General features: G+C 38.1%; 1 protein-coding gene across 1 annotated transcript in view; it reads right to left on the reverse strand.

The window, feature by feature from the left end:
* Nucleotides 1–21922, reverse strand: part of ADCY7 (adenylate cyclase 7) — a 2777509-nt gene extending 2755587 nt beyond the window's left edge. Inside the window, exon 1 of the mRNA XM_044081980.1 lies at nucleotides 21364–21922. The gene's annotated coding sequence lies outside the window, so the exon portion shown is untranslated. The remainder of the gene's footprint in view (nucleotides 1–21363) is intronic.
* Nucleotides 21923–26701: the final 4779 nt, after the last annotated feature.

Consider the following 26701-nt stretch of genomic DNA (forward strand, 5'->3'; position numbering starts at 1 on the left):
AAAGTTGTTCTATAAGCAGAGTGAACATAGTAAAGTATTTACAGAGAGTGTATTAGTAATACAGAGGATGCAAGAGATGAGCAGAGTAATGTGTGAGTGATGAATTATTACAGAGTGGGAACTCGTGGGTAAAGAGCAGGGGCAAATACACTTGGAGGATAGGTATGAGTGAAGGAGGGATTTCAAGTTGGAGGGATTTGCAGTGTTTCGAAGGGAAAGGGAGTTCCAAAGTTTGGCTAGAGAGCAAGACAGCAGAAAGTGGCCTGGGGGCCAAGAAGGCTTGTGAATTTGTAATAAGTGTTGGTTTTCTAACCAAAGTGGGCGATTTGGAATATAGTGGGATAAGGTCATGGAAAGAGCTGGACAGCTAGATGGTTTGAAGATGAGTTTGTGAGCTGTGGAGAGTTTTAGTAGGTTTAGGTAGTTTGGTAATTGAAGAGATTGGAGAGAGGCAGTGATGGGATGAATATTTGGAGTTGGTGGCAAATTTGCTGATTTTATTGTAGCAGGATTCTAACTTGGACTGTAAACTGAGTTGGAGGTTAGTGAGCAGGGGGCACCATATGTGAGAGAGAGGAGAAGGTAGGAGGAGGCTAAGGTCTTTCTGGTTGCTGGAGTGAGGAAAGTGGTTATGTCGATATAGGAGTCCTAATGAGATTTTTTAATAGCAGTATTTATATGGATGTCCAATTTTAGGTGATCATCAATAATGACACCAAGGAGCTTTGTGTGAGATATGATTTCAGTGGGGGTGTTGTTTTGGGTTAGTATAATGAAGGAGGAATTACCAATGGTGGAAGTTCTGGAGGGAGTAAATATCATTAGTTTAGTTTTGGTCGAGTTTAGGGCAAGATGATTGTTCTGCATCCAAGTTTCAGTTTTTGAAAAGGCTAATTGGGTTTTTAATAAGTCAGAGGTCGTGTCAGCAGTGCAGATGACAGTGGAATCATCTGCATACTGAATTACAGAGGAATTGGGGATGGAGAGATGAAAGCTGTTAATGAAAATGTTGAAAAGAAGGGGGCCTAGCACAGATCCTTGTGGTACACCTGTGGGGTTATGTAGAGGATTTCCATTTTACTGCTTGGTGTCTTTCAGAGAGGTGACTAGAGAACCAAGATAGTGCAGAGGGAGAAAGGTTGAGAATGGAAAGTTGGGATAAGAGTATGGGATGGGATACAGTGCTGAAGGCTTTAGACAGATCTAGGAATAAGAAAGATACTAGTTTACTAGTGTCATGAGCCTGGTTGATAGATTCAAGGAAGGACAGAAGAGCTGTAGTGGTACTGTGGCCAGGACGGAAACCATGTTGGGTAGGGATGAAGAGGTTATTGTGGGTTAAATGTGACATTAGTTGGGCATGAATACATTTGTCTAGTATTTTTGAGAGTGGGGAGAGAACAGCAATGAGCCTAAAAAGTTGGTGGTATCATAGTTTTAACCACCCTTGTGGAGTGGAATGATGAATGCATGTTTCCAGATAGATGGGATGTAGGATTCTTGTATGGACTGGTTTATTAAAATGGAAATGGATAGGGCTATGCTGTTGGCTGCAAGTTTGAGGAAGAAAGGGGGCAAGTTGTCTGGTGCAGTAGAGCAAGGGTTTAGTTGGGTAAGGAGATTTTTAGTATGTTTGTGAGTTTGAAGGAGGATGGATGTTTTGTGCTGTCAGAAGGATGTGATGAGGGTGGGGAGAGAGAGCCAAGAAGAAGGTTGTGGAATGAGGTGGTTAGTTTAGCTATACAGTTCACAAAGGAGTTGAATAATGTGGCAGTATCAGGTTCAAAGAGGTTTAGGTTGGGGCAAGGGTTGTCTGTTACTGGGATGGAGGAGAGGAAATAGTATTCCAGAATTGTTTTGTGTTGAAGGGGAGTGCAGATTGGAGTTTCGTGGAGTATGATTTCCGGTCTCTAGTTACTAGTTTTTTTATGGAATTTCAGAGCTGTTTGTATTCTACTAGAGTAGTGGGTAGTTTGTTGTTGTGGAATTGCTTCCACTTTTTATCCCTTAGTATCATGGTTTGTTTAGTTTCTTTAGATAACAAAGGAGATATTTTAGATTTGACTTGTTTGGTTCTGAGAGGAGCATGGAAGTTAAGTAGATTTAGAAAGGTTTCATTGAAGTAGGTGATATCATTGTTGAGGCACAGGGTTTTTAAGGGGGGGTCCAGTTGATTAGTTTTAGACAATCCATGAATATTTGTGGGTTGAACTTAGAAAGGTTATGGGTTTGGATGTAGTGGTGGTGTTTGAGGAGTAGAGATGGGTGCCGATCTGCGAAGGCATGTAGATGGTCACTGATAGGGTCAGGGAGGGTGCAATGTCAGCCTGGAAGAATATGTTTGATAGGCCATGCTGCTTTGACATGGATGGTCTGCACCTGTCCCTATGGGCTTTTGAATATTGGCCAAAACTTTATCCACCCCTGTAGTGCCTTTTGTAGGCACGGTCAACCAGATAAGCCATTCAACACAGCTAGACCTACCCAGGATAATTTAAAAAGCTATTGCTGCCCAATGCCTGGAGTCTAAACAAAAAAAGACAGTCCCTGCAACCTCGTCTCACTCTGGAGGATGCAGACACCTCAGAGAAGGAGACACGATTTAAATTCATGGAGAGCACATCAGCAAGGAAGGGTTACAAGGCCTTCCACACATTTAGACCAGCTACTACACATCTAGGGACAAAAGGTGGAGACTATGATAAATAATGACACTGGAAACCTTCAGACACTGGATCCAATACAGTTTGATTTCATCAAGGGCTGGTCATGCCTGCTCAAACTGGTGAACTTCAAGAAGATGACTTGACACAAACTAATAACTTGGGCCACAGTCACAACCTAAGTAAGATGGCCATCCTGGGAAAAATTACTACAATGATAATATACCCCAGAAGTTTGATCTTGTGGTCAGGGATTTTGGAATGCATAGTGACTTGCCCTTTAACTGTCATGCTTCTACTGTAGTAAGGAAATAATTCTATGTTGTACAACTTATAAGCAAGAGTATAGCATCTATGTCCAAACAGGTCATTGTTCCATTGTACTTAGCTCTCATTTTACCAATAAAGTACAATGCTCCATTTATTATGTACCTCACCAGCTATATGCAACAACTGGAGTGCCCATTCCTCAAAAAAAAAAAAAAAAAATGAATGAAGAAAACACGTCCATCGAGGACCTCTTCAAATTCCTACCCCTGAACTCAGTCTCCTACAGACTGCCGAGAGATGAGCTATGTCTGGCCTACAAAGCATTCTCTGATCTAAATCTGATGGACCTACTACACATAAACAAACATCAGGAGAACTACCTAATCCAGAGATCTAAACATAGTCTATAACATAAATAAAACATGTTGAAGGGGATAGGCACGCATCTCAAAGACTACCTCTTCTCTGGAACAGGCTTCCAACCTATGTGGAGCAGAGGTCTTCCCTGAACTTGTTCATGCACAGTTTGAACCAGTGGATGGGGAATAAAAAAATGTACTTCTTGTCAGGCAGCCATGTCTCTGTTATAAAGAGAAAGCTTTTAAATGTAACCATTCATGCCCAAGTTATAGATACTCCCTATAAAATCCTATAGTATCAAACCCTTTCCAATAAAATTGTGAAACATGGCTAGACGTAAAAAAGCCATTTAGGGTCATTAGTATATTAATCACATATGAACGATAAAAAACTAAAAATGTGGGTAAAATTCAGTTAATGTCTAATCATTACACTGTCTGGATGACACCAAAGAAGAAAGCTAGGTAAAGTAAGAGAAACTCAAGTAGACAAAGAGAATAAACAACTCTGGTGGGGACAAGCCTTGCAGATTTTCAGCAAAAAGAAGTTCAGGTTTCAACTTTGGTTCAGGAAATTGTTTCCAGCAATTTACAAGAAACAAATAAATGCATTCAGAGGTTTTTACAGTAAGAGGGAGTATACCTCCAAGTCAAATGATAAAATGATGGAAAGAATAGAAGAAGCTTTCCATTATCTGGATGAGTTGATAGAGCTGTAGAAATCAGAGGCTTAAATGAAAAAAAGAATGGCTGAATAAGAGGCTTCAAGGAACCATATCAAAACAGTAAAGTTAGAAGACAGAGAACACAGATAAAAAAAAGAGAGATTTTCCATTACACCAGGATTACATGGAAGGAACAGAGTCCAATAATTTTATGTAAGTACAGATAATCAACTGGACTAGTATTCCACAGCAGAATATAAATTGAAAGAGCACACCATGTCTAAGTTTCAAATGTATCCATGAAAAAGATGCAAGACTGATATTAGTAAAGATACAATCATACCAACAGAAAGTTGCTCCTGATAAAATTGTGGCAGTATTAAAACTAAGGACACCAGACTGTTTGTTGAAAAGGATTATTCACTGTATACCAGAAGAACAGAATGGAGTTTATCACTGCAGTTAGGGGACTGAGAGGCAGATGCATGATTCAAGTTGCTAAATCCAGCTGTCTTTAGAATATTTTCCCAGAAGGTTAAAATATTTTTGAATGCAGAACAGACTAAGGATGAAACAGAAAAACTTTACTCTACAAACAGCAAGCTGAAGGGGGCTCTGTTTCACATTTTTCTGAAATAAAGTCCACAGAGATAGAAATTGTCAGTGAACACTCTTCCATTGCTCCAAAGGAAAACGACTGAACAACATACATAAGCTATGTGTACTCTGGACTTGAACCAGAAACTAGTGTTGGGTGGTAAAGATAAGGAGGAGAAACACCAGCAGTCGTGTGAAATTAGGACATAATAGCAGAATTATAAAGTACCATTTTCATAAAATCCAGTTTATTCATGAAAATTGCAATTCTGCTTCTGCAAGAAGTTGCTTAAAAAAGGCAGGAAGTTTCTTGATTTTGTTAAATTGGTGGGAGAAATAAAACTGCTAATCTTTAGAAGGATAAGGAAGGGAATGAATATGTTACCAAGTAAAACAAGTTTTTTGTTTTGTTTTTAACAATGTGTTTATAATAAATTTAGTCAAATAAATTACATGTTATATTATAAAGTAGCTCTGCATAGTATGCAGAAGTGTTTTAAAATGCAAGATGGGGAACGTTATCAGTGACTGCTGTCAATGGTAATGATGTTAAAAAAAAGTACATTCTTTAATTGTGGTTCATACCATATCAAGATAAAGGCTGGATATCAGCAGTTAGTGTTGCGTTCTTAGGCTGCCTGGGATATAAAGTGTATAAATTATCATTTTAATATGAATGCTGTACAATTTCCTCTAGTATTATACACATGTACAGAGTAATGTCCTTAGTTTATGCTACAGACGGGGGGGTGTTATCTTGTTCTAGGAAAACAGGCTAAGAAAGTGATATTTTTCTTCTTTCAGCCTTTCCCGGTTAGGGGTCACCACAGTGGATCACCTGCCTGCTTATGATTGGTAGCAAAGTTTTTTACGGTGTCTAGTTGCCAGCCCAGTGCCCAACCTTCCACAGAGGGCACACACACATGCACTCATGCCTAGGGCCAAATTAGTGTCCAATCCACTTTACAGCATGTCTTTGGGATGTGGGAGGAAACCCACGTGACCACAGGGAGGACATGCAGACTGCACAAAGAAGGCACCACAGCCAAGGATTGAACTGGAGAACCTCTTGCTGTGAGGTGGTAACACTAACCACTGCAGCCACCCAAGAAAGTGTTACTTTTCTAGCATTTGAAAAACATAAGATTTCTTGCTTTTGGAAAGCTATTTTTCCACTACAGTTAGAGATGGTTTTGTTTACACATGCAGGCAATTAATTAGGAAATGACTAAACCATGAGTTCTAAGAAATTTGTTATTATGCAATTAGTATTTAAAAAGGAACTGAGAGGAAACTCAGTAAAAATAAAAAGTTTGACTGTGATGAAAGTGAATGGTTTTGCAAGTAAATGCATCCTCAGCAGCCTTTAGCACATCAGTATTAAATAGAAAAGTGCACAATTGATCTTATTTAAGGGTAGCCAGTGCACTTTCTTTCAAGGTTAAAATCAGCTAACTGAGAATATGCAAGTCTTTTTTTTTTTGGAAGTATATATAGTTTACGTGTTTGGTGCGAGTTAAAAGGGGCTGGGGTTGAAAATATTTAATTTCTCGAGTGTTCAATAGAAGCAAAATAGTCTGGCAAAATGTGTCATGGTATCAAGGAGATGAAAAGCAACAACTGCATATAAAACTAGCCTAGCATCCATTAGTGTATATATACACTGCCAGTTGGAAACATATTCAAAACAATTGTAATGCAGGATATGCAAAATCAACAATTTCTTATCAGAATGACTGCCTTTATCAGTTATATCATAGAATGTAAATGGCAATACATGGATTAACAAAAAGCAAAGAATAGCTAATTATTTTAAAAGAAATAATTAAAGAGCACATAAAATAATGCAGGATATAGAATCAACCTGAAGAAGCTGGAAAAGGTTGGAAGGAGAACGCAAAGGAAGCGGGGAATGGATCAGTGAGAGGACATTTTTATGATTCCAAATATGCAACACCAGAAGTATTAGGATTTTGCATAGGTATTTGTCAAACACCAGAAGTCTTAGGATCTTGCATAGGTATTTGTATACTCAAAGTGTACTCAGAATTGTCCATCAGACAGACAGCAAACGACAGGTGGAATGATGGGAAAAAGATTGGGAGCATTTTTTTTTTTTTTGAGTGACATGTTGGCAGACTTTTAAAAATTCCCTACATAGTATTTTGTCAGAAATGTTGAGGGGGGAGTAAATGATAGCACTAAGCAAATGGTTATTTTGAGCTGGGATACAGGAACTGAACTGTCTTGACATAGCAAGGCCTTACCACATTTAAAAGGTCAAAAAAGCAATTACTAAAAAATGGAAATCAAACTCTAAACCAACTGTAAATGAAGTACTGAATATTGTAAAGGAGGTAAAAAACTAGAGATAGAATCTTTAGAGAAGGCAAACAAATAAATGGAATTTGTGGGAACAACACATGCAAAATAATATTTAGGGGAAATTTAGGAGGGCATAAGACTTGAGCAATTCATGTTATGCTGGAGTGAATGATAACTGTTAAAATATACAAGTATAACACATGAAATGAAAATTCCTTATGTTTAGTTTTCTTTTGTGTGCACTCATCTCAATAGTTAAAAATGTGTGCATGCAGTAAAGATGTTTACATATTACGAAGGGAATCCCTAGAATAGTTGTCTGATCAAGTAATTTGACAAGTAGGTCTACTGTAATAAAATACTTCTCAGTGGGTCCAAATATTGAAACTGTTCATTTCCCAGCTGATATTGAATTCCTACATAGTTAAATCCTATAAAGCCTGATACTTTGAAAGAAAGCCATAAAAGGAGTATGTGGAGATGGAAGGCCAAAAGATAAAGCCCCTAATTTGGAATTTGAACACCAGAATTGAAACGAGTCTTGCTGCCACCGGTTAATAATCACATTGGAAAATAAGGTCAAAGAAGTCATCAACGGATGCATCATCTTAGGCATAAAAACGATTGTGTTACGAATACATTTTCCACCTGAAGAATGCTACCCATATGGGCAATTTTATGGGATCAACTCCAAGAAGTCCCGTAAAGATCACAATAGGTCTGTAGATCACTACTTGTATTTAAAGTCCAGAACACCTCAAAAGTAATGTTACAGGATGTCCACTTTACAACAAAGGCTTGCCTCCAATAAGTTTATATTAAAATTACAGATGTACCCAGACTTCTGAGAAAAACATTACCAAACATACAGCAGTAAGGGCAAGGTGTGACTGGGGATTAGGACATCTTCTACAAAGAGACAGAGAGAGACTATTGCATACAGCTAACTTTCTTCATTGTTGGTATGGCTCACTATAAAATGTGTAACCAAATAAATTAATAGCTCCAAGGTGTGAACCAAAATGTATCTTAATTTATATAAGGAAACTTGACATTAACTCTGCCTTGGAAGAATTACTGTGTACGCTACTCTAATTTAATGGTATGAAGCAAAACAATTCTCCACTACATTATTTCAAGGCTTATAACCAATGAGAAACAAAATAAGACATATAATCTTGGTTAATTTAATTGGTTGCACACAAACTTTTTTTTTTTTTGTAATGCAAGTCCTGCGTAAGATAAAATATGCTGACTTAAATGGACAGTTAACTTTCTAGCAGGAGGTAGTCTTGTAGCTACGACATGGAATATTCACCACTGATGTGCAACTTGACAAAAAGCTTTAACTCACAAAACGGCCACTACCAAACCAGATTCAAGCATGTCCTCTTAATTATTTATTGACATTTGTTTACCAGAAAGTCTGACTGGACCACAAATACCCATTTTAAGTGTAGACCCAGGAGAGAAAAGCTCCAGGTACATGCAAAATATTATACAAAACATCAGACATAAGTTACTATAATAATACAAAGTTGACATCTATGAATCACGAATACAGGAGAAATTGGTGAATGAACTCACAAGAACACAAAACAGATAAATATAGGAACTGTTATAATTCTAGGAGGATATATAGTAATGATTTAGAGGATGAAAGTAGAAAGGGGAAGGAAAGAAGAGAGAAAAGTGATTAGGATGAGGACATGGGTGTCAGGGTATAGGGTGAGGAGATGGGTGTCAGGGTATAGACTCAAGTGAAGTGTCATTATGTCATTAGACATAAACCAACCTAAATTTACCTACCACTTACAGAACACTACGTTCAAAAAAGGAATTTAACTCTCAGCATTTTCAAGCTGAATTCATACAATGTAATTGGTCCCCACTAAAATATCTCCCACTTAATGAAGCAGTAGAATACTTCAATTCCACATTCTTATCTATCCTGGATCACCATGCCCAAAGTCGTACTATTAGAACCAAAGCTAAAGCAGCACCCTGGCTGACTAACAATACTAGGCAAAAAATCATTCTCAGAAACAAATCCTGGACTAAATGGCATACCACTAAGAATCTAACTGACCGCCAAAACTTCAGAGAGCTTAGAAACACTACAAAAAAAGCCATCCTGACAGACAAAAAGAACTATTACCTTCAATTACAACAAACCTCCAAAAAGGAACCTAAAAAAATTCTGGGCCAGTATTAATAATCTTTTATCCCCAGGCCAGTCTATCACACCAAACCCTCAGGACTCTAACCCAGAGGATCCCACACAAATAGCCAACGACTAATTCTTTCTTCACTAATACTATCCAAACTCTTCCTAGTCACCTGTCTCCTGACACCTCTAAGCTACTCTTACCTACTTTAAATCCACCTCCCTCCCTTCACTTACAACCTGTTTCTACCTCCTTTATCTCATCACTACTCCAAAAACTACTACCCCCTCCACAGACAAACTTCCTGCAGAATTCCTGCAAATAGGAGCCAAAGCCATTGCCTATCCCGTTTCTATTCTGATAAATAGATCTATAAACGAAGGAATTTTCCTTTCTATCTGGAAGATATCTCACATCATCTCATTACACAAAGGGGGGAACTCAAAGGACTTCTCAGACTATCGCCCCATAGCACTTCTATCACCTATAGCTAAAATCATGGAAAAATGTATCCACAAACAACTACTTAACCACCTTCTCCATAACAACCTACTTGCCAACTGTCAGCATGGATTCAGACCTTCCCACAGTACCACCACTGCTTTACTCTCCTTTACTAACTCCATCAACTATAACCGCAACCATAATAATCTATCATCTTCAGTCTTCATTGACTTATCTAAAGTTTTCGACATGGATAATCATAAACTTCTTCTGCACGTACTAACATCTCTCTCACTTGATCATCCTTCCTTAACTTGGTTTACATCTTACCTAGAAAACAGTCAGCAGGCAGTACTCTGGAAAAATTCACTATCTAATCTCCTTCCTATGTCTTTTGGTGTACCTCAAGGCTCTATCCTAGGCCCCCTTCTATTTTCTATCATTATTAATGACCTACAATCAGCTATCCCAAACACTATCTGCATACAATATGCAGATGATTCTACCATAATCTACAGTGCTACCTCTCAAACTGAACTCCAGTCTCTTACCCAAAAAGCTTTTACCACTGTTGAACAATGGTTCTCAGACCGTTGCCTACTCCTCAACCCAAAGAAAGCCAAACTGTTACTGTTCTCACCTACCCACAAATCTACCCCACTAAACTTCACTCTCACTTCCACTGATGGTACTCTCATTTCTCTGGATTCAACTACAAAATTATTAGTAATAACTATTGACAATAATCTCAGCTTTGACTCTCACATCAACAACACAATAAAATTAGTTAATAAAAAAAATCGGATCCCTTTACAGAATCAAACCCTTCCTTACACCTGTAGCTAGGACCACCTTAGCCAGATCTCACCTAATCTCTACTCTACTCTAGGCTTCCCCCATATACACCAATCTCTCCAAAAACAACCTCAAGAAACTAGCAACATCTTACTATAATATTGCTCGATTTGCTACAGGATCCCCTTTTAGAACTCATCAGTGTGTGAACCTAAGACAACTAGGTTGGCTTGAACTTCCTAACCAGCTCATACTTCGAAAGCTCTTAACTCACAAGATCCTATACCAACCAAATAATATATCAATACTCTCTAACCTTGTTTCACCATACAATAACCTGAAACATCTACGTTCATCAAACAAACTACTGATTAATATTACCAAACCCAATAACGCTGCAGGCGACTGCCTCTTTTCCAACTCCGTTGGAAAAATGTGGAGCAAACTTCCCCCTGATATCTCATCTTTGTCCTCTCTCCCACTTTTTAAAAGACAACTAAAAATGCATCTCAATAAACACTGGCTTTGCTCCTGCACCAACCCAGTTTAACTGTCCTTCTTCCTCTCTCTCTTTTCTTCTTCCGTAATTCTATCGTTCTCCTCTCCCTGCACCCTTAATAGCTCTCCCTTTATATAACATCTATGTAGATATATGCTTACACATATATACTGTATGACCATTGTAATCCACAAAAAAAAAAAAAAAAATTTATTACATTTTTTAAGACATTTTATTACTCCACTTTTTTGTTTTTGCTCCTTTCATATTTGTGTAATATGTGTATTACCTACCTCTGTTTATAAATTTTAATCTTGTATTGCTGATCTCTGTTTAAACTTGTACTAACCATTGGAGCTTTTCTCCCCGGGCCTCTACTGAAAATGGACATATATCCAGCTAGACTAGCCCGGTCAACAAATGTAAAATAAATAAAATAAAGTGGGGAAAGGATAGGATAGAAGGAATAGAAGCTTGATGGTACGGTAGGTATTCAGGAGAAAAGGGTAGGAATAATAAAGGTCCGTGAAATGGATAATGAAATAAGTTCTATTCCAGGTCTACCCCTGAAAAAACTGAGTTAAGGGGTTTAATCTGGTTTAGAGCCTGCACAAAAACAAGATAATGTGTATTCCATGCTATAACATTAAAAACTGTGCATGTTGTACAGTTAAAAAAATAATGCATGATTTGTCTGATTTATTTAAAGCACCCATCACTGAAATCTTTAGCAAGTCAGTGAAGTTAAAATTTAAACATTAGAAAAGGCATCAGGTAGTCAAGTGCAAAATTTTGATCCTTCTTCTAACACAGGGTATAAAACGGGTAGACACAGTGCTGCTAAAAGCTAAATTGTAGACTTCTGAAAGGCAGCCAAAAAGGAAATCCTAGAAGTTTTACCATGTCAAGCAAACATAAACCAGTAAAGACAGTATCAATAGTTTATACGTCATCCATCACAATATCGAGCAACGGTGCAGTAGGAGATTGTACATACTATCAAAGTGGGAAACACTTTTCTCAGTTGTCATTTTAAACCGTGACAATACAGAGACATGTCATAATAGCAATATTAAAGTCATATCAAAGGTGCTAGAGTTATTGTAAAATTAACTCCATCCTAGACAGAATTGTTCTAATCTGTCGGGAGTAAATACAACAGTATGAGACTCCTCTCATGGAATACTGCTAAAATTTCCAACAGTGACCTTTTATAGTAAGGAAACTCAACAGCGTGGGTCACCACATACAGATTCTGCAAACCATGCATGATCACAATTGCAACTGTTACTCAATCTCTAACCCAGTAATCTGTAGTTATTAATACTGAACTTTATATTTCTGTGCCATCACTGAAAGAATTACACGGATGGAAATATAAAGTTACATGAATCAGTAGCCAGCAGTACTCTGAAAATTAGTCATGTGTATCCTGCAGTGATTATTTACAGTTCCAGAAACCTACTACTCATCACTGGTAGGATAACCCATTTTCTACAAACACTACATGCACACCTACCTACACTAACTCTGAGGCTATTAAATCTAGAAATGCCACTGCATTGCATATGTGCAACATTTTAACAGTGCACTAAAATAAACAAACATTAGGACTTTGCAACACACTTGGTATCTTGTGCAGAACAAGTTCTTCTTGAAATGTAACTGAGGTCACTTATTTACTATTTTAGCAGCTATGTTGGTGATCTTAAGGATTTTATTCTTTCTTGCTGAATTGTCATTATAACAGATCAGCTTTGCAAAGATCCCACCAAGCAGCTGCAGGCCTGTGTTGTGACATTTGTCACACATTCAAAACACTATGTTAAATATACACTTACATAAAAGCAAAAGCTATTTATCATGTTATATGAATTTGACAATACTGTTAAAAACATTAATTCCTCTCTATGCTGCACATTTCTCTTATTTTGCATGCAATACTTCAAAAACAATATATATGCAACTATAAAATGACAAATACAGCAAGCTGTTACAAATGAGGATAAAAATAAATCATTTTGGTTCACCGACCTGAAGAGGCATGCTGGTTCTGCAAGTGCTTTGGTTTGTAGTGCTTTTGGTACTGTTTCCAAGCACTTTTTCCTTCTCAATTGTGTTCAATGAGGATATGGTGGCCATCCTGAAGATAGAAGATGACCTGACAGTTTGCTTGGAACCATGCTGCCAGGTTGAGTCTCTTGTGTGTTTCTATTACTTTTTGCTCTTCTGCCTGCTTACCAGCAAGTCTCCTCCCATCAGACTCAACCCCATTTGTTCCTTAGTGATGAGAATCATTCCCTGATCCACTACAGTGACCACCGTCTTGTGTGGCCATCATTTAGACAACCATAATGGCTGGGGGGAAACTGTGTGACCTACATCACCATGGGGGATAAAGTGCATTCCCCTTTCACACGTGCACACTACTATGCACTTGACCAGTGATGGTTATCAGAAATCATTGCTTTGATAATCCATATGCCCAGGTTACATGCACCATTGCTTCCTCCAAAGGATCCCTACAACATGCAACCATGTCTTCTCTCTTCCCAGGGTATAAATGCCCGTCTGCTATACCAACTCTGACAAGCACCTGAGCTTCTAATTAAATGTGGGTCACTTCAGCCATAGGCAAAGTTGTTTTTCCATAGGTTAATAGTAAGTAATAGGCTAGCTGGTCTTACAGGACATTTTAACCCTAACCAAATTTTGCTTTATGTGCTTGAATTAAGCTACCCCATTTGGTTAGAGATTGGCCTTATCTCTGCTTTGATTGATAATTATATACCATTCCTAATGAGAATAACTGGGATAATACCACAGATAATTTGAGAAAACCCATGCATGGGATAATACATTGAGGAACTGCCTCTGTCCATTAGTAGAACAGGGAGTGGCCCTGGAGTAAATTTTCCATGTCCTGTCCATATATCCAAGTTGAACTTTAATATGGACAGGGATGAACTTTGTTTTATGTGGATGGGGTGTCTATTCCAGAGCATCAGTATTCTCTGCGAGATATACCAGTCCCTCCAAAACATTCCGTTAGTGCTGCAGACGAGGTTAATATACCTCAGTTCCATTATGCCGCTGAGCTGGAGGGTCTAGGTTTCATTGGCTCTGAAACTACTGCAGAAAACTGGCATTTGTACAGCACCTCACAATTCACCACAAGTACAAGGCGGGACACTCAGTGCAGTAAACAAAGTACTGAGTGAGCTCAAAAAGTTGTCAGTCACAATATACCAAGAAAACAACAAAGTTAGTAACTGCATGGTTATGTTGATTTCACAACTACTATTAAAACTGGCATCAAGCAACTGAAACTGAATTTGCACAAGTCAAGCTGAAATATTCCTGATTTGTAGTTGTAGATTCTGTGTACTCAATACAGGGGTCCCACAATATCCAGTCCTTAGCTCCCCACTTTTTTCCTCCCTTTATTATTGACCTCATATATGATCTCATCAAATGTAATGCAGTCATGTATGCAGATGATTTATTACTCCTTGAGTCCAATAAAAACACTGCTGACCCCAATAAAGTATGGAATACAGTTTCAGAGAACTTTGCAACTGTACATAAAATAATCAATTATTGATTAATCCAGTTAATACTACTACAGTCTTTGGCAAAACAGCTAAAATAATTGGAAAAACCTATTGTGCTGATTAAAGACAGCAATGGCATTACCTTGCCACGAGTAACCAAACAGAGATATCTTGGACTAACTACAAACCCCTCACTAACTTCACCCAGCACACTGACAAAGTAGTACACAAACCACTTGCACAACTAAAAATGTGAGAATGAGCTACAAAATTACTAATCTTCTTTCCCCTTCAATCAGTCGCTCCTTAACAAATGTCCTTATACCAAAAACTATAGTACAAGTTGCCTTTACTAACTTTCTATTCTAGTAAAGATACATACAGCAGTAAACAAACCCTGTAGATTTGCATTACAAGCAGACCCTTGTACTCATAACTGTGAACTACTGAAATGTTTCAGATTGGCTGCCAACCAACAGTACAGCAATTCAAGATTGATTTTAATGGGGAGCATAATCAAACTACCCATCAGGCATCAGACCTATGACTTCAGACATCAAAACCTATGACTTCAGAGAGGATTTGGAAAATTCCATAATACCGAACAGACCCCAATATAAAACCTCTTTAGGTGATTTTTTTTTTTTTTTAAAATGCCACCTTCTGTCTGGAGCAATCTTCTCGGCGATGTTAGGTATCAAAATGCATTAGATTTAGTTAAGAAAAAAAATAAAACAGCCCAGAAAATAAGCTATCTGCACCTGCTTTAACAACACTGATGAAAAAAACTGAAAATGGATTGTGGTAATGAAAAGCTTAAATTTGTTTGTGTCTTTCGGCTTTTGCCGGTTAGGGGTCGCCACAGCGGAACTCCGGTCCGCTAATGATTGGCAGTAGATTTTTATGTGCTGGCTTGCCGAAATAAATTGCCAAAATCCATTTCCAAATAATAAACCTACCGATGTCTAATATATATTAAAACTGTAAATATTAGGCCGACTTAAAAGTAACTACTGTAAATACGTCAACATTTCTACTGCCTTGAAACTACTATTAATGCCTTTAACACAGCATGTGGGCTGTATGCCATACTAAATTGTAACTGTTGTTGCCATGACTGGCCCATGTCATAGGTGAAAAGGGTCTTTCAACCAGCCCACCTATCAGATTATCAATATGAAATAAATAAACAGATTAGTTAAATACATAGATTACTTAACTTAACTAGAATAATTATCATGAGGAAACAACATACATCATTTAAACCTGGGGATGCAATATACAGCATTTTGCAAAAGTTAAAGCACATTATTTGTAAAGTTGGAGAGACCCTTCAAAATACTGCGTTTTAAAATCACCCTTTTGGATTTAACATATTACAATATGGCTGTATCAAATAGAATAAAATAAAAGCAGGAACGCTGAATTTCTACATGCATCAAGCCTTTAGAAGCAAGTTATTACCATCTAACAAAATGACAGACCTTCTGCTCATCACTGTTCATAAAAATGGACAGCACATCACCTTATTAATATTCATGAATTAATGATTTCCTACTTCCTTAGTCAGTGGGCAAATCATATTTGTGTCTTAGTTCTACTGGCCTGCAATCGCAAATTTCTAACTGAAGTGATACCCTGCTTTGTGTATGGATGTAAACAAACATAAAAATCATGCAGCACATTAATATGGACATCAGTGATAACTTCACACCAAACCAAGAGGCAGAGCTACGAAAACCATAAACAATTCCTGAATGGGGGACAAAAAGGAACAGGTTAAAATTAACTTGCCGATATACTCTTTATCCAGTTCAGGATGATGTGGAAGACAGAATCTGTTACATCATACAACAGATGCAAAGTAGAGAAACTAATCCTGAATAGGACATCAGTCTAATACAGGATTCACAAGCATGCTCTACCAGAGTATGGACAGCTTGGGGCAAGCTGGCAGATCCATAATTCACCAGACACAATGTCTTTAGCATACGAGAGGAAACAAGCACCCATGGAAAAGCCAGAGGAAGGACATGCACACTCCACCCAGAAGAAAGCTCAAGCAAGAGGCAAACTGGATAAAAAATGTACTGTAAAAGCAGCAGTTCTAGTAAGATAAAGTATTAACAGGAAGCAAATGAACACTGACAGTATTATGCAAGGTTAAGTATTCTAGATACTTTGCACTGCTCAATTTAAAGACAATTAATAATACCAGTATAACATTTCACAGAATTCACACCTGTTTAGAACCAAGAATACATTTACTGTTTACATGTTTAAACCCAAGATGAATACATTTGTGATTATGCTCATTTTATAGTGCTTACACAACAACATTCAGCTTTAAATCAAATTAAATGAGTTACCTAAGTTGAGTCATAAATGCAGACAGAGTGGGTAGATGTTAAATGATACATGAAAGGGGTTTCCAAAGCTCCAAGCTTGTGAAGAAGCAGGCTTTGTCTGAAGCAGTATTGATTAGTAAGGAACAGCCAACTATACGGATGAGGAGTCAGATGAACAAAGTGTTCTTACAAACTGCTTAGTGGAGATCAGGTAATACAGAGATCTACTATGATCAAAATGATCATTTTTTCAGATCTGGATATAAATTCAAAAGGGGAGCCTCATGACAGCAGTCATCCAGACTCCTTGATAGTGAACCATTAGTGTTGTTACTGTTAACCCCCAGCCTGGATGAGTTTAAAATGCACATTTTAAACATTTTTTTTTTATTTTGGTTCAGTGGTACAAAAGGAAAACACTATAACAGCAGCTCAGATGACCTAGGTTCAAAACATTTGCTTTAATATTGTGGAAGAAATGGTAGTGACTGGCAGTAGACAGTTTGACCACTATGAGAATAGGGGAAAGTGGTTTGGTTTGCTGCATCACTGTCACCTTCTAGAAACCTAATAGTGTTGCCATAAAATAATAAACCAGGAAAAACACTGGCACCTCAAGTCTGCCTAGCAAATTATTGAGCTTTAGCTGGGACTTCTGTATATGTGAGTGCGTGCATGCAAAAACACATGACCATTGTGACAAAAGGGCAATGCTGCCAACCCAGCTAGCTGGAATTTTGTAAATAATTCAATGCCATTTGTGAATATTGATATGATTTATACCAAAGTGTGTATAAAGTGCTGAGCTAACATGTAAAAAGAGCATGCCCTATTGGAATAGAAGAGGAATGTACCTGCACTATCATGACTGTTTAGATGTACATGTTTGATGGAAACTGGAACACAGGAGATTAACTTAAAAAAATTCAGAGTACATAGTTGAAATTAAATTGTTTCATAACTACTTAATAAAAGAAATGTGATCTCTCATTTTCAGTGCATTGTTTCATAACTACTTAATAAAAGAAATGTGATCTCTCATTTTCAGTGCAGTAGCAGACATAATGTCTAGAGCTAGAAGTTTTTGTATTGTCTTGAAAGAGACGTAATTACTAGGTTTAAGATGTAGTAGTGTTTTATTGTTTTATGACTTCCAGGATCTGCAAACATCTGAGAGATGTGTATTTTTCACATGGAGATCATAAAGTTCTGATACTTTCTGACAAAGGGGTTTAGCTTGGGAACTGAAGTCAGGTGACAAAAAGTGATGTCATCCAAGCTAACCCAGCAGTAATATTTGATACTAATTTAAGAACTCTCTCAGAAAGAGACTGTGCATTTTGTATTTTCTCTTTGACCAGGAAACATCCACTCACCTTCTGCACTTGCCTTACTGTAAAGTCAGTTTTTAGGCCATAGTAACTCTTTTAGATTCAGATAGGACTATAGTAAAGTGTAGTGTAGCTTAGATTTTTTTTATTTATTTGAGACTGTTCTGCAATGTTGACTTAAATATTTCCTGTGATTTGAACTCTGATGTAACTGATTTCCTACTGAGTATTGTCTTGTTCTTTTATAATTTATTATTAAATATATTTAAATATTTTAATTGTGGCTGGTCTGTTTAGAGATAATTAAGTGCTTACATATTTATTTGGCGACACTGTATAGGCCACTCCTAAATAGCTTTGCACTTGGTCAAACTACCATTTGGATTAATAGTAACATTACACAGTAGGACTTGGCACCCTTTGTTAAGGGCCTTAAAGTAGCTGATAAGTAGTGGCTGGTGGCAGTGGAAACTACCTTATAGTCTGGGCAGAAGGGGCATAGCTAGTAAACCTGTGCCAGCCTTTCACAGGGATGTGTGTGTTTGCATATCAATCAAATTTCAAGGAGTGTGTGTGTCAGCTACTTGGGCAGGGACATGAAGCACTGGTTGGACAGATAGGGTTTTGGCTTGGACACTCAGCTGAGATCTCAAACTTATATCTTTGCCAGTGGGGAGTCTTATTGGGGATCGGGAGAAACCAGCCCCAGACTGACTGTGATCTCTGCGTGCTCTTAAGGGAAACTGCACTTTACTGTGTGTGTACTTGTCATCCTCCCAGTGTGTGCATCACCCCCCCCCCCCCACACACACACACACACACACACACACACACACACACACACACACACACACACACACACACACACACACACACACACACACTCTGTTGCCAGTGGTGAGGATTTAGGCTCCTTGATTACTGGGCCAATGCAGGGGCATCACAACCAATACAGAAGCTTACTCCAACAAGGGATGCCCTTTTTCACTAATGGAGAATTTATGGCATAAATACTCCCCAGGGGCCAGTTTTCACCAACAGCTTAAAAGCTGTGACATTGTAAGGTAAATCCCTTTTGGGAAAAAAATATAACCAAAGATGACCCATATTGACACTGTGGGATGCTATGCTTGGTAACAACAGATGAAAAGAACTAATCATCTGAGAGATGGGAGCTGATGTCAGCAAGCTAACAAAGACATAGAAGACATTTTTTTAAGTAGTAAATCGTTTAATATGAAGCTAATTTTATACCTGCCTACCCAAGCATTCACATCACAGATAAATCAATCTAGATATGAATAAATCCAGCATTGTCTACAGCCCATCAATGCTTATTGCTATATTATTTATTTTGTTTGCTAACTGGGTAAGGGGGCTGGAACAGACCCCTTTTCAACCACAAGCTGGTCAAACAGCAAGACAAATAATAGTTTTACAAATAAACATTACATAAGCAAATACAAAGTAGAATACATTTCAAGTATTCACAAGAGTGAAAACATTAAGTAATAATAGGCTATATATTGTATGCATACACACACTATATACACATTTCTGCAACAGTCAAGTTTCCCCAATTATAACTTTGCACTATTCAAAGGTTGCAATATAGTAAAGAATATGAAGACATGATAGAAAAAGAAAAGTTGAGCAGAACTGGAAACTTTAATTGTTGAAACAGAACTCAACTTTGTAGTGGACTTGTTTATGCCAACCTAAATCTCTAAAGCAAGCCCATTTAAATCTTGTCAATGCCTTCTAAACAGTTGCAATGCTTGTGTTTCACTTAGAAAACTATTCCAGATAGTCAGTGCTTCAGCTAAAACTCTAACATGTGGGTAGTGCTTCGATAGGTACAGAAAGCCTATAATCCCTGCATCCTGTGCACATATATTTATGTACGTATTGCTTGAATTTCACTGTGAGCACCGCAAAAACAAGATGTATGCATGTTTGTGTAGGGTGAGCGGGCTATATGTAGTATGTCTGGTTTCAGGATAGCCAAGTAAGAAACAAGGCTAGGGATGATGACAGAAAGCTGAAATGATGGAGGCACATAATTATTTAAAAAAATGTGTTACTGTGTCTCATCCACAAGGTTAGAATCATCATCATAATTTCTTCATAATTATCAAACTTGCACCAGTTAAACAAGAGGAAAAAAGAGCCAGACTCCTAATGCTATGAAGCAAGGTGCTGAAGAAAGGACAGTACCGGAACACCTCTGCATACTTAAAAACCAAGAGAATCAAACATTAAGTAGTCACCACATTACATTTTTTTTATCTTGCAGATCTCAGATTCTCTTTGTCCTGGTTGAAACCTTAAATTAAGCTATAGTACATCCCTGCCCTCAAAAAAAAATTAAATTCGGACAAACGGCTGGCTAAAATTGCACAAGCCTTTATACTAACATCTTCTTGAAAGTATCAACCAACCACTTCATGCAAGAAATCTGGACAAAAATCTAAAATAATTGGTGGACAAAGGCCCAAAAATAGGAACAAATTTTGAATATTGCTCTTATAAACTTACAAAACTGATAGAATAACAGCATTTTCTAAAGGATATGAAGTCTGAAGATCAAATTTTTTTTGTTCTTTAGTGACCTCAATCCTCACTGGTTTGCCAGAAAAAACACAAATTTTATGAGGACCTGACCAAAAAATATGACGTGAAAACTACCTGGACAGTTGAGAGATATGCTTTCAGCTACTAAGATTTATGCATAGCCCTATGATTTTTATTCTCCATATTTAAGCAAACAGACATTATTAAACAACAGAACTAAAAGGTATAAATTAATTATTTTGCACTCTAGTACCTGAAACCCTATTATGAAAAATAACAAAAGTGATCCTCTTTCGGGCCCTGCAATTTAATTCTCAAAGACTGAGAGGTATAGTGTTACCTAGTGCAGCTAGAAATACCTACATTAAGCATTTCAAAACTATCTGAAGGACAGAACGAAGAATTATCATACATCCCTAGCCCGCATGTAAGTCCACTGGCAGAATTAAATACATGCTCCCAACAACCACAGGAATCCTGTTATAACTAAAGTGGGGAGAGGGGAAAACCATATAATCCTATAATATTAACCGCGCAGTCAGTATGGCAGAGAAAATACTTCACAAGTTGAGAAATCAGCAGTTCAGCTCAGTGCTTCCCTTTTAATGGTTGCAAACCCGCCCAGTCAGAAGTTCTCAATTAAACAGTATCAAAACCAAACTGCCTAAAGCAACAGCAGTCTGCAGAGAAGGTAAGCAATCAACCCTCCAGAAATGTATTACAGCTGATTTATAGATGTAACATTTTACCAGATAACAAAAACAGACATACCTGCTTTAGGTTAACTACCTCGATTCAGGAAACGGATAAAAGGGCGGATTCACTTTCTAAGCAGAGCTTATACTTTGGAGAGCCCAAGTCAAGGACCACAACAAGCAATTACACAACTCGTTGCTGCGTCTGATGTAATCCATCCGAGCAAATTACTCACAAAACTGTAACAAGCAGGCACCAAAACCTGCAGCCCTTGCAAGCTGAAGTTACTGCCCCCTCCTTCTACAGCAGCAGAGATGATGTGGCTGTAGGCTGCAGAAAAGGTGCGAGCACAAAAGTGAGGAAAGTTTGCTACAAAGTGCTACTAGTTTTCGCACAAAACGTTACATGTTGCACTTGCCTGTGTGACGGTCCACAACACTGTTTCTGCTATACGGGTTTGAAGGCTGAGGAGTGAATATACAATTAAATTTATCACTTATGATATATTTATGAAAGGCGTAAAAATGCATCCAATTGGAATGGATTCAATACAGTAAAGTAAGCGATAAGAAGGAAGCGTGCGGTATTTGTAAACCTACAGAATATATGCACTCACTGGTCCCTTGGTAAAGCTTTTTTTCAGTAACCTGCGTGAGGTGAGATGGACTGGTGTAACCAAGCGTACGCCTCATAAAATGTGATGTACAGATTAATTGCCTTAGCGTGAAAACAAACGTGCTCATTTGCAGTCTTAACGTTCGCTCATTATTTGTTATGTCACACATTTTGTCTCTACAAAGTCCTCTTTATTGTAGGAAAAATAGATCTTCCACGATGGTCAACTATATTTTATATAACATAATTTCATAAATAATTATGGTCCTCACATACCTCTCAACCTTTTAGCTCGATAAATTTGGACAAAAGCACAAATTATGGGGGACAAAGACTCAAAACTAGGGACAGATTTTAAATATTGCTCTTAAACTCAGAAAGTTGATAAAATTAAAGGGAGTGCATTCGCATGCATTTTCTGGAGAATATGAAGTTGTTGTTGTGGTGTCTTTCAGCTTTTCCCGATCAGGGGTCGCCACAGCGGAACTCCGGTCCGCTAATGATTGGCAGTTGATTTTTACATGCCGAGTTGCCAGCCCTGACGCACAACCTTCAACGAAGGTACGCCCATTCACGCATGTCTCCACGCAGAAGACGCTCTAGCTGAGAGTCAACCGGACAGCGTCTTACTGTGAGACGACAACGCTACCGCAACACCCGAAATTCAAATGTCTGTCATTATTTAGTGACTGCAATCCTCAATTTCTAGAAAACCACATATTTTATGAGGAACAGATTAAAAATAGACAAAATTCTGGACATTCTGTGAAAATCTGGACAGTTTAGAGCTGCATTCCAGAAATAGTAAACTCTTGCACATTTGTTACTACAGTTATTTAGATTTCCACTCTATAAAGTTTTATCCCAAAGCTCTCAACTGTCAAGAGTCTTGCCTCAAATTTTTTACCTGTTAGTCACTCAGACACATGCAACTTTTACTAGCAGAGTTAAATACCTGCTCCCAACCTCTAGAATCCCATTCCCAAGCTACAACTAAAATATAAATCTACAAATTAAAAAATGTGGGTTTCTGGCAAAAATTTGTGGTTTTCATAGAAGACTGAAGTAATGATAAAAATGTGGGTACTTACGTATTATCGCAACCACATTTTCCGACGTGCTGGACTTTCTTCTCTTTTACTCAAACAATGACAAGGAAGTGTAATCAGGAAGGGCAGACTGTAAAAAACTCTTCTGGGATGTTGGTGATGGCTTTTGAAAATGAGTAAGGGTTCAAATGTGAGGATTTGTGGCTAACGTGCTTGAAAGACATCAAGCATTGAATTCAGCGAGCGATCGCAGTGGCTGTCTGTATATACGTACGTTGGCCTGAAAGGAGTGTGGGCAGTCATAGCGTACGATGTTAGAAACACACACACTCACACTTCCAATGAATTAGCTGCTTTTGAGCACACTAGCCACAAATCCTAACATGTGCAAATCCTTACTAGTTTTCCAAACCCACCACCAGGATCGTGTTTTAACAGTCTGCCCTTCCCGATTACTTTTTAAGAAGTTAGACGGGGTACTGCTTTGCTTTACTTTCCTGATGCTTTCCATTCTCAGGGCAAAGGCTGAGAAAAAGGAACGCGTTTTAAGTGGAACGTTGGACTTTCTTAACTGACATCTTGAGATGCTGGCAGTAAATGGGGAAACCTATTTTTCAAACCTTATTTTTTCAGCCATTGAAGTGAAAAACCATCCTAAAAACAATAACACATTAAAGAAAACACGTCTTTGAGGTTTTATCATGCATCATTGGTCCCAGTTGACACAAGGAGAAGCAACCAGCATTAGGGTGAAAATGTGGTTGAGATAATACGAAAGTACCAAAATGTGAGTTTCAGACTACATATCCTTCAGAAAATGCATGCTAACATAACACCTGTTATTCTAACAACTTTCTAAAGTTTGTAAGAGCAAGATTTAAAATCTGTTCCTGATTTGGGGTCTTTGTCCTCCTATTATTTTTGGCTTTGTCTAGATTCATTGGGCTTAAAGGTTGAAAGGTATGTTATATCATGTGTTGCACAGTCTGTCTACTGTGTCATAGGTAATGAAGAAAGGCTGATGGTGATAAAAACACCACACAGCTTATACCGGATTCATTAAGAATAGAGGACCACGTACAAACTGCAATGTGTCTTGAAAGAACAAGATACCACAAAAGGACTGTGATCCATTTTCTTGAAACAGGAAATGCAGGTGATCTGTGTATGTGTGTGTGTGCCACATAGGTGTATACAAGAGGCATACCCTCAGATAATGAAATTATTTCACAAAAATATCTGTTCCTGATCTAATAACCCATACAGGTTTATAACTTTTGTTTGTAAATGCAGCACAGCTATGTTTCTGTTACTGCCTAAACCTACACAACCTATATTTTTCAGAAAGTCTTGTGCTGTATATGTGAGTTCCTTTGATGCTAAAGGCCACATTTATGCCTACAATCATGCATTGAATTTTGGACATTTAAACCAGATAAGATGTTAGTTAAACATCAGCTGAATGTCCTTTATCTGTCTAAGTAGATGTTTGCAAAGAGCAGGACTTGAAAGGAGTGCCAATTATACCCAACCTTCTGAATTACCAAAATGGTAAGCAATTACACCAGAATTACCATGCCGGTCAGCATCAGTAACCACTGAGGATCATGCTGTGTCCTGTGAGGGGTCCTAGGCCTTACCCAAACCTTGCTAACGATCCATCCCTACTCAGGGTGCCCAATGCATAACCAGATGTGACTGAAACTAGCCTGACTGTAGAAGCACACTGTATGAGCATCTGCCCCCTCCCGCTAGTTCCTCTCCAGATTATTTAGCTTTCCAAGTCTGCGTTTCTGCTTCTGCTGTTTAACATGACTGACAGGCAAGCTTCACTCCCTACTCTCTTGATGGAGAACACAGAAACCTAAAACAAAATCCCCCCTGAACAGTAGCACGATCACCCTTGTGGGCTGCAACTCAGTCTTTTCTATGTAATCTGACTAGACCTTCTCACACTTTCAGGAAGGGGGATGGGTGGGTTGGTGGCTGTCACTGGAAGAGGGGTGTGTAAAGCCTGCACTTATACTTGACGACCCTTCCCAGTCATTTCATTCATCTGTTGTACTCCGGCCTTTTTGCCAGTGTCACTCCTTCCTTTTCCCATTTTCTCCTCCATCTGTCACCTGCTGCCTTACCACCTCTCAAACTAATAGGAGCATGTTTTCTTCTAACTTCAGGCAACTTTTGATAGACTATCAGTGCCTCTGCCCTCATTTATTTTGAAGGGTACCAGTTTTCCCAGCACTACTCTCACATATAGTTTTGCTAGCAATATAACTAAAGACTTCTGCCATGAAATCTTAGCATATATTATACATAAGATTCAGTATATGTGTTACATTTTAGTGTATCACAAGGATTATGTACCACTGAAGAAAGAGCAGTTTATTGGGAAGGGTAGCAGCACTGGAACAAGTCTGGTGTGCAAATCTAAAATGCATGACAGCAACAGTTTCAGTAAGAAAGAAGGATGGATTACAGCATATAAAGGCTGTCTGTCAGAAGTATAACAATGCATTCACTGAACTCTAAATGTGTGACAAATGAAGCATGGAACACATTTCAAAACTCATTCTTAACAATTCCATTTTTAAGAAGCCAAACACAAATGTACCCCTGGTGTGTGAGGGCTGACCATCATACCCCTACTGCAACTCTGAGGTCACTGCATCTCAGTGTAAGAAGCCTGGTCAAAGGTGCAGCAACTTCATTCTTATTACATATACTAAAAAAATGCTATTAAACTCAGACCATTCTGACAGCCACAATTACAGTCAGAGTTACAATTGGAATAAAGTGATGAATTAAATGTACCTTGGGACCTAGGTAAATTCCAAACCATGGGCCTCCCACACACCCTTTTTTTTTGGTCTGCATGTTAATATGTGTATTCTCTTTAAACCATAAAACACCACTCAGACTACAATAATTGTAATCCACTAATGTCCATACATATCCATTAGAGCCACCTGACTGCATGCAGCTCAAATGTCCGATTTTAATTAAAAAAATGGCCACAGTAAAGTTTTCCATATTTAATTATGAAAATGTGTACTCATCCTGCAAACACAAAATAATGACCGTTTAACTTGTTCATGGCAGCAGGGTCAGCCATTCTCATCCACAGACAGACCCCCTCATTCATACTTACTTCACACAAATGCACACTAGTCCTACAAATCAATATTTAAACTAAACAACAACAGGGTGTAAGTTACTTTCATCCACAAAAAACACACCCCCATCCAGCAGTTATAGCCACTATGTTGTGTCCTTCTCATCTGAGTGTGATAAAAAACTGATATCTTTCAACATCTTAGTAAAAGAATCAGGGTCAATACCAAAACATAATTAGGGCAAAGGCCCAAAATCAGGGACATATTTTAAATAATGCTCATATACTTAAAAGATTTTGCTAGACCAACAGTTCCTTCATTAACATGCATCTTCTGAAGGCTGCAAAGTCTGAAATTGACATTTGTATCATTATATAGTGACAGCAATTCTCAAAGACTGAAAGCAACAAATTTTATGAGCAGCAGACCAAATATGTGAAGAACACAGACATCTAAGGAAGAACAGCCCAACATATAAGGGCTAAATCAAGGATAGTTGGCAGGTATGCTTAGTTCCAACAATCAGGGCAAGAATGAGGGAAAAACAAAAATATAACTGGGGACATAGGCCCCAAAAATCAGGGACAGATATATATTGTTGTTAGAGTTGCTACAAATGTGTTGCATTAGCAA

Source organism: Protopterus annectens, chromosome 8.part1 (genome assembly GCF_019279795.1).
Source record: "Protopterus annectens isolate FY-2018-M chromosome 8.part1, PAN1.0, whole genome shotgun sequence".
Classification (NCBI taxonomy): Eukaryota; Metazoa; Chordata; order Ceratodontiformes; family Protopteridae; genus Protopterus; species Protopterus annectens.